Below are 8,832 nucleotides of genomic sequence, written 5' to 3' on the forward strand. Positions count from 1 at the left end.
GGACCTTGAGGGAATCGCTCGATAAGTGGATCCAAGTGATGCCACGGGTCCTGCCAAACAAAGAATCTGTCTCCATTTCCAATCTGGTAATCCACGATAGCGCGAAGGAAAGGACGAAGCCTGAGTATTTTCCGCCATCCCAAAGAACCTTCATGTTCACGGATAGTCCAAATCGATCTCTCACGTAATCGGTCTTGGTAGAGCCACTGAACCCATATGGATGTCCTGTCACACTGGATAACATCACATAATTTCTTGCTCATTAATGCGCGATTCAAGGTGGAGATGTCCTTGAACCCAAGTCCCCCCTCATCCATCGGTCGACACACATCTTTCCAGGCTACTTTGGCGTAACCACTAGACGTCGTACCCTTCCATAGGAAAATCCTCAACCTCTTCTCGATTTCATTGATGACTTTCTTCGGCAATATGAATGCAGAAGCCCAATATAAACTCAATGCTGAAAGCACAGATTTGATGATTTGTACCCGCCCAGCATATGATAATGAAATCCCTTCCCATCCATTAATACGTGCATCAATGTTTGAGATAAGCGGTTGGCAATCAGAGATGGACAATCTAGACGAGATTAAGGGAAGACCCAGATACCTTATTGGAAGGTAGCTCTCCTAAAAGCCCAAAATCTCCAACATCTGGTCTTTCAAATTTTGAGCCGAATGTGAAATGATTAAGTGACTTTTTTGAACATTCAGCCAAGGGCCCGACAACTCCGCAAACCAGTCCAATCCGTCCTTGAAGACTCTGATGGAGTCTAAGTCAGCTCTGCAGAATAAAAGGAGGTCGTCTGCAAATCCCATCTGAAAAACCTTAAAACTCTCGCACTTCCAATGATAAGTGGATTGGATGTCCTGTTCAATTCGTTGCAAGAATCCCAGATGTAAAGCTTCCATAACAAGAACAAACAGATAAGGAGAAAGTGGGTCACCCTGTCGTAGTCCTCTCGCTCCAGAAAAGAACCCATGAGGTTTTCCATTGAGCCCAATCGAGAATGATGTCGTGGAAACACACTCCTCAATCCACCTTGTAAACGTAGGTGGAAACCCGAACAACTACAAAACTACTAACAGTAAGTCCCACTCCACCGTATCTAGGCCTTCCTGATATCCAGTTTAAGTGTGCATCTCGGGGGTAGGCGCATCTGCTTATATCTCGAGAATAATTCTGGGGCTAACATAATGTTGTCCCCAATGCTTCTTCCTGGAATAAAAGTTGTCTGACAGGGGCTAACTATCTTGTCCAGCAACACACTAATTTTTTGGACAAGTAGTTTCGCAATGATCTTGTATAAAATTCTGCAGCATGAAATTGGTCTAAAATCATTAACCGACATAGGAGTATGTACCTTTGGGATCAGAGCCAAGATCGTGGAACCAATATTTAGCTGTTTTGTACGGTTTATTAAAACAAGTTCGTTTCCATTTTTGCACTAACTTGTAATTATTATTACGCTTAGCGAATTTGCCACACAAATGCATGGGTTTAGACCAACGTTTGGGTCAAGTTTCGTGGAATTCTGAGAACGTTCAAAATTTAGTTGTTTTGCTCGGTTTATTAAAGCAAGTTTGTTTTTCTTTTACACTAACTTGTAGTTATTATTACTCTTTGCAAATTTACCACACAAATGCATGAGTTTAGACCTACATTGTTATTATTACTCTTTGCAAATTTACCACACAAATGCATGAGTTTAGACCTACATTTGGGTCAAGTTTCGTAGAATTCTGACAACGTTCAAAATTTAGCTTTTTTGTACGGCTTTATTAAAGCAGATTCGATTCCCGTTTACACTAACTTTTAGTTATTATAACGCTTTGCAAATTTACAACACAAACGCATGGGTGTAGACCAACGTTTGGGTCATGTTTCGTCGAATTCTAAGAACGTTCAAAATTTAGCTGTTTTGCACGGTTTTATTAAAGCAAGTTATTTTTCCTTTTTACACTAACTTGTAGTTATTGTTACGCTTATCAAATTTACCACACAAATGCATGGCACTAGACGTACGTTTTGTTCAAGTTTCGTGGAATTCTGATAACATTCAAAATTTAGCTGTTTTGCATGGTTTTATTAAAGTAAGTTCGTTTCCCTTATACACTAACTTGTGTTTATTATTACGCTTTGCAAATTTACAAGACAAATGCATTGGTGTAGACCAACGTTTGGGTCAAGTTTAATCGAATGCTAAGAACGTTCAAAGTTTAGCTGTTTCGCACGGTTTTATTAAAGCAAGTTCTTTTTGCTTTTACACTAACTTGTTGTTATTGATAGGCTTAGTTACCACACAAATGCATGGGTCTAGACCTACGTTTGGGTCAACTTTCGTGGAATTTTGAGAGCGTTCAAGCTTTAGCTGTTTTGCTCGATTTTATTAAAACAAGTTCGTTTCCCTTTTACACTAACTTGTAGTTATTATTACGCTTAGCAAATTTACCACACAAATGTATGAGTTTAGACCTACGTTTAGGCCATGTTTCGTGAAATTCTGAGAACGTTAAAAAATAAGTTGTTTTGCATGGTTTTATTAAAGCATGTTCGTTTCCCTTTTACACTAACTTGTAGTTATTATTATGCTTAGCAAATTTACCACACAAATGCATGGGACTAGACCTACGTTTGGTTCAAGTTTCGTGGAATTCTGAGAACATTCAAAATTTAGTTGTTTTACATGGTTTTATTAAAGCAAGTTTGTTTCCCTTATACACTAACTTGTATTTATTATTACGCTTTGTAACTTTACAACACAAATGCATGGGTGTAGAAAAGCGTGCTACAAATTTCGTCGAATTCTAAGAACGTTCAAAATTTAGCTGTTTTGCACGGTTTTATTAAAGCAAGTTCTTTTTCCTTTTACACTAACTTGTAGTTATAATTACTCTTTGCAAATTTACCACACAAATGCATGAGTTTAGACCTACGTTTAGGTCAAGTTTCATGGAATTCTGAGAACGTTCAAAATTAAACAGTTTTGCACGGTTTTATTAAAGCAAGTTCGTTTTCCGTTTACACTAACTTGTAGTTATAATTACTCTTTGCAAATTTACCACACAAATGCATGAGTTTAGACCTACGTTTAGGTCAAGTTTCATGGAATTCTGAGAACGTTCAAAATTAAACAGTTTTGCACGGTTTTATTAAAGCAAGTTCGTTTTCCGTTTACACTAACTTGTAGTTATTGTTATGCTTAGCAAATTTACCACACAAATACATGGTTCTAGACCAACGTTTGGGTCAAATTTTGTGGAATTCTATGAACGTTCAATATTTAGCTGTTTTGCACGGTTTATTAAAACAAGTTCGTTTCTATTTTTACACTAACTTGTAGTTATTATTACGCTTAGCAAATTTACCACACAAATGCATGGGTCTAGACCTACGTTTAGGCCAAGTTTTTTTTTTTTTGGGAAATGTAATTTGCATTATGAAATAATGGTACAGTCCAACAGTCAATTTGTTTGTCCCTCGACAAGCCAAGGGATACGCTAGAGTCTATAAAGAGCAACTGTACTAATGGAATTAGACATATTAATACTCAAAATCCTCTGTCTAATTAATTACACTAACTTGTTGTTATTATTACGCTTAGAAAATTTACCACACAAATGCATGGGTCTAGACCTACATTTGGGTCAAGTTTCATGTAATTCTGAGAACGTTCAAAATTTAGCTGTTTTGCTTGATTTTATTAAAGCAAGTTCTTTTTCCTTTTACACTAACTTGTAGTTATAATTACTCTTTGAAAATTTACCACACAAATGCATGAGTTTAGACCTACGTTTGGGTCAAGTTTCGTGTAATTATGAGAATGTTCAAAATTAAACTGTTTTGCACGGTTTTATTAAAGCAAGTTCGTTTCCCGTTTAAACTAACTTGTAGTTATTGTTACGCTTAGCAAATTTACCACACAAATACAAGGTTCTAGACCAACGTTTGGGTCAACTTTTGTGGAATTCTATGAACGTTTAATATTTAGCTGTTCCGCACGGTTTATTAAAACAAGTTCATTTCCATTTTTGCACACACTTGTAGTTATTATTATACTTAGCAAATTTACCACACAAATGCATGGGTCTAGACCTACGTTTGGGTCAACTTTCGTGAAATTCTGAGAACGTTCAAAATTTAGCTGTTTTGTTCGGTTTTATTAAAGCAAGTTCGTTTCCCTTTTACACTAACTTGTAGTTATTATTACTCTTTTGCAAATTTACCACACAAATGCATGAGTTTATACCTACATTTGGGTCAAGTTTTGTGGAATTCTGAGAATGTTCAAAATTTAGCTTTTATGCACGGCTTTATTAATGCAGATTCGATTCCTATTTACACTAACTTGTAGTTATTATTACGCTTTGCAAATTTTCAACACAAACGCATGGGTGTAGACCAACGTTTGGGTCATGTTTCATCGAATTCTAAGAACGTTCAAAATTTTGCTGTTTTGCACGGTTTTATTAAAGCAAGTTATTTTTCCTTTCTACACTAACTTGTAGTTATTATTCTTTTGGTAAATGTATGTTTCATTAAGAAAAATAGTAGTACAGTACAACAATGTGATCACCAGTTGGTTTCTCCCTCGACAGGCTTAGGGATACGCCATAGTCTAAATAGAGCTCGTGTACTGATTGATCTGGGTAAAGTAATGCTATAGATCCGTTGCCTGATATCCTCAACTATCAATAAAGCCATGGTGTTAGGTGTCCTCTCTATGTCCTCTCTATGTAGAAGAACTGTCAATATAATTTATCATTACAATCATGTACATATCAGCTTCTACTTTTCTTTTTCTTGTTTAATTCTTTCTTTTTTTGCTCCTTCTTCAACCTCTCCTACACGAATAAAATTTTTTACTAATTCGAAATATATAGAAAAAGAATAACAGGGTATTTGGCTAAGCTTATAAGCACATCATCGAAACATTTTATAAGATGTTTAGAACCCTATGTGCTCTTGAGAACCATTTAGTAATTTATTTATTTATTTATTTTTTTGAAGAGCTTATGAGTTCCTAAGTAAATGTTTTGGATCTTATATTCTCTTTAAGAAAAGGTTAACTTCACCTATCTTGTTTTTAAAATATCTTATAAGTTCTTCAAATAATGTCCAAAAAATAAAAACACACTCATAATTTTGTTAGTATTTCCGTTTAAACCTTCATATAATTTACATCCCCCAAAACAAAGTTATCATTTTGTATAATTTTAAAGTATTTGCTCCCACTTAGTGTTTCATTAAATACTGAATTACATGTAAGATTTTAACATAAAAACCACATTTTTTCACTTATTGTTTCATTAAATACTACATGATTAAGTAAAATAGCATTTGCTCCTATTTATTGTTTAATTAAATACTGCAGAAGAACATATAATGAAGATATTCAAAACAATATCATCGGCTACATTCCAACTCTTCAAGAATATCTATGATATAAGGTTTATTGACAGTCATTCTTTTTTTTTTTTGGAACATTTTACAGAGATGAAATATGCATGGCACTGAATAATTAACAATGTAACTTATCATGTAGACCAACAGACTGACTACTGGAAAATTCTTATTCCTTAAAATTGGATGAACTCTTGAATTTTAAAGAAGACGTTTCCCAAATTAAAAATCAACAAGAAAATTTTTAGTTTTTAAATTTATACAAAAAATTCATGCACCCAGACAAAACCTATGATAAAAAAACATGCGTGGGTAAGATTAGCGACATACAAAAAAAACATGTGACGACCATGTCTGTCGTGATTCCAATCGAATAAAGAAATCACAACTTGTTTTCTAATGGAGAAGGAGGTCTATATGCACCTCGTTGTTGATTGGTGTAGAAGGCGTCAGAGGCACTAAGAAGAATGCAGGTGTAGTTCTGTATTGAATTTAATTAAAATGAAGTGAATTTAGTGGAGATTGTTGCCTGTGCGCAGGAAAAATAGAGAGAGGGTTTGGATGGAGAATGATGGTGCTTACGCTGGGGAGTTTGGCGAACTTGGATTTTCAAGGTTTTTTGAAAATTTCTTGTGAAACGAAAATGAGGTATCAAACGACAAAATCTTGACTCAAATTAGGAGGAATTTATTACAATAAAAATATTGTACAAATTCACCAAACTTTCACATGGCAGCCCATCGTTCTAATCAAATTATTATTGCCTCCCCTAGGTTTTGTATTGTTTATAAAATTAGCCATTTTATTATAAAAATGAGAAAAAAAGAAAATTCTTGAATTTTTATGGGTGAAAATATCTTTTGTATGTATAATTGACGTGCGTTAAATAATTGTTTATTGTTTTATTGATATAGTGATTTTATTTTTATTTGTTTATATCAATTACAAAGGCTCTTTTTCTCAAGTAGCAAAATGATTTCATTAAATACTTGTTTTTTTAAATAAAATTAATTATTTTATAAAATACTTCTTTCTAAATATAATTAGAATTTTACATTTGTGAGATTGTGAGAATGCCACAGTCTCGACTTTAGCAGAATTCGTCAATGCCACCCAACTCATAAAGTCCTAACTATAGCTTTAAAAATATGCGTAAAAAAGTAGGTGGAGAAAGACGTATCTAAGGCAATATATTCTCCAACTCTACTGTTGCATCAACCTAGCTCTCTTAATATTGTTGCGGTCTTAGTTACGAACGATGAATGTTTCTTTTGATTTATGAACATGATTCACAAAAATAATCAAAGTAAATTAGAATATTTCAAGTAAAAATCTTATCATTATCGAGAAGATAGATATGAATAATAATAACAACCAATTATAGGTATTTGAAGATGTTCTTTTTCTTTTTGTGGAACAAAATTGTGTGTTTTAATAATCTAAAAGAAGGAAAAAGTATAGTCAGTTCAAAATGATTATATTTTATTTTATTTTATTATTGCCATTCTTCTTTCAATTTTCCATTTCCATATTTGCATACAAAATTAAAAATGGAAATTCATTAATTAGAATTATCAAACGCAATCTTATTATGAATTTATATCGGCAATCAAGAATACTTAATACATCTGCCAATGTTTTTAAACATTATCACCGAATTCTAGTAGGCACATTGGATAGGAACAATGAAAAGATTCTCATACACCGAGTAACATTTAATAAAATGATTCTTTGTGCCCATCCCACCCTTTTTCATTGAAAACAGCAATTCAACAGAAACCTACATACCAACTACGAAGAAGAAAGAAAGAAAGAAATTAACACCCACTAGATAATGAAATTACAGCATAATCCTTAGTAACAAATGTGAAGATATTTTAAAGAAGATGCTACGTACATGAAGCTTCGTTCACATTCTAGTTAATGGTTATTTCCATTTTCTTATTTTCTTGGTAGGCATGCATCTGTTCAAACATTTTATTGACATATTTGAAGGCAATAATGTGTTATACATTTTTCTCTCTCCTTTTCTTAAATTCCTTCTCAGCCTCCCCCCTTCCCCCGCCCCCACACCACCATCACACACAAAAGAAAAAAAAATAATTGTCACCAACTAGAGAATGGAATTATAATAATATCCATCATAATAAATGTGAAAATTTTCCAAACAAGATACCATGTTAATCAGAAGTCGCATTGTCACGCCTCGGATCATATGTCATGACATGGCCATGCCACAAGCCCATAGCCTTAGTACCATGAAGTGCCCACTATGAACAATAGATCCAAACTCAACAGTAATAACACCTAAGCAATAAAATCTCAATACATATTTGCAGCGGAAAAACACAAATCTTAAAATCTAAAATCCAACACCAAGTCCTAACAACTAAACATATGTAGAAGTAATTTTAATAAATAAAATTTTCTACAGAAAATATTAATAGATGACACTTGCATCCCTTGATTAGCTACCAACCGTAGTATAGCTCCTCCTTACAAGCCTCATACACCTCATTTGCAAGATATGGTAAGTGGAATAAGTGACTAATCACCCAGTAAGAGATCTATCTCTTAACAGATGGGAGCATAACATGTTGATAATGGATAACTATCATTTTCCAAAATGTTCAAAACCAAATGAAATAAATGAGAAAAATGTAACACTTTAAAATATTTGAAAACAGAATAAGAATTCTAAACTTTTCAATCTAAAATAAAGGTGAACAAAACAGTCTTGTGTGACATCTAAATCTTGTTTGATTAGCGCAAGTGTTTCTATAAATCAACTATTTCAGTTATATTTATGTACATCGAGCATTCATATTCTAATTATTCTTATGCTTGATTATCGCTCTACCTTACACTTATCTTCTTCAATTTCAATTTTCTATAAGTACTTACTGACTTGGGTATCAGAATGTTAATGCATTTTTTTGCAGGCCCCCATCTTAACACTTGTGAAAAATCAAAGCCAAATATCTCAAATTGAACATATATATACCCAAACGGGCAATTTTCGCATGCAACAATTTTGATAAATATATATTTTTAAATTTTACTTTTCAAAAAATAATTGTAAAATTGAAAAAGATATTGATACGTGCCAAAAAAAATGTACGAGTCAAATCTTCGATACACTTGAGCTTCTTAGTCGGTCCAATTTTCTGCAAGCTTAAGGATTGGAATTTGCAAAAAAAGAACTGAAAAGAGATAATATGAGCAAGAAATTATGAATTATAATGAGAAGTCGTGAATAAGAATGAATTTGTATGATAAAAATCACTTGTGAATACTTGGAAAGCCATCTCTTGCATGAGTGGGTTGAACCTAATTTTATAGCCAAAGTGCCCAGTTGGCGAGGGAGTCTGGTCTCTGAGAGGTCGAGGACGCAGTTGCCAATGGATAAGCATCCTTGGCATCCTTATC

Source organism: Sesamum indicum, unplaced genomic scaffold, assembly GCF_000512975.1.
Source record: "Sesamum indicum cultivar Zhongzhi No. 13 unplaced genomic scaffold, S_indicum_v1.0 scaffold00230, whole genome shotgun sequence".
Taxonomy (NCBI): domain Eukaryota; kingdom Viridiplantae; phylum Streptophyta; class Magnoliopsida; order Lamiales; family Pedaliaceae; genus Sesamum; species Sesamum indicum.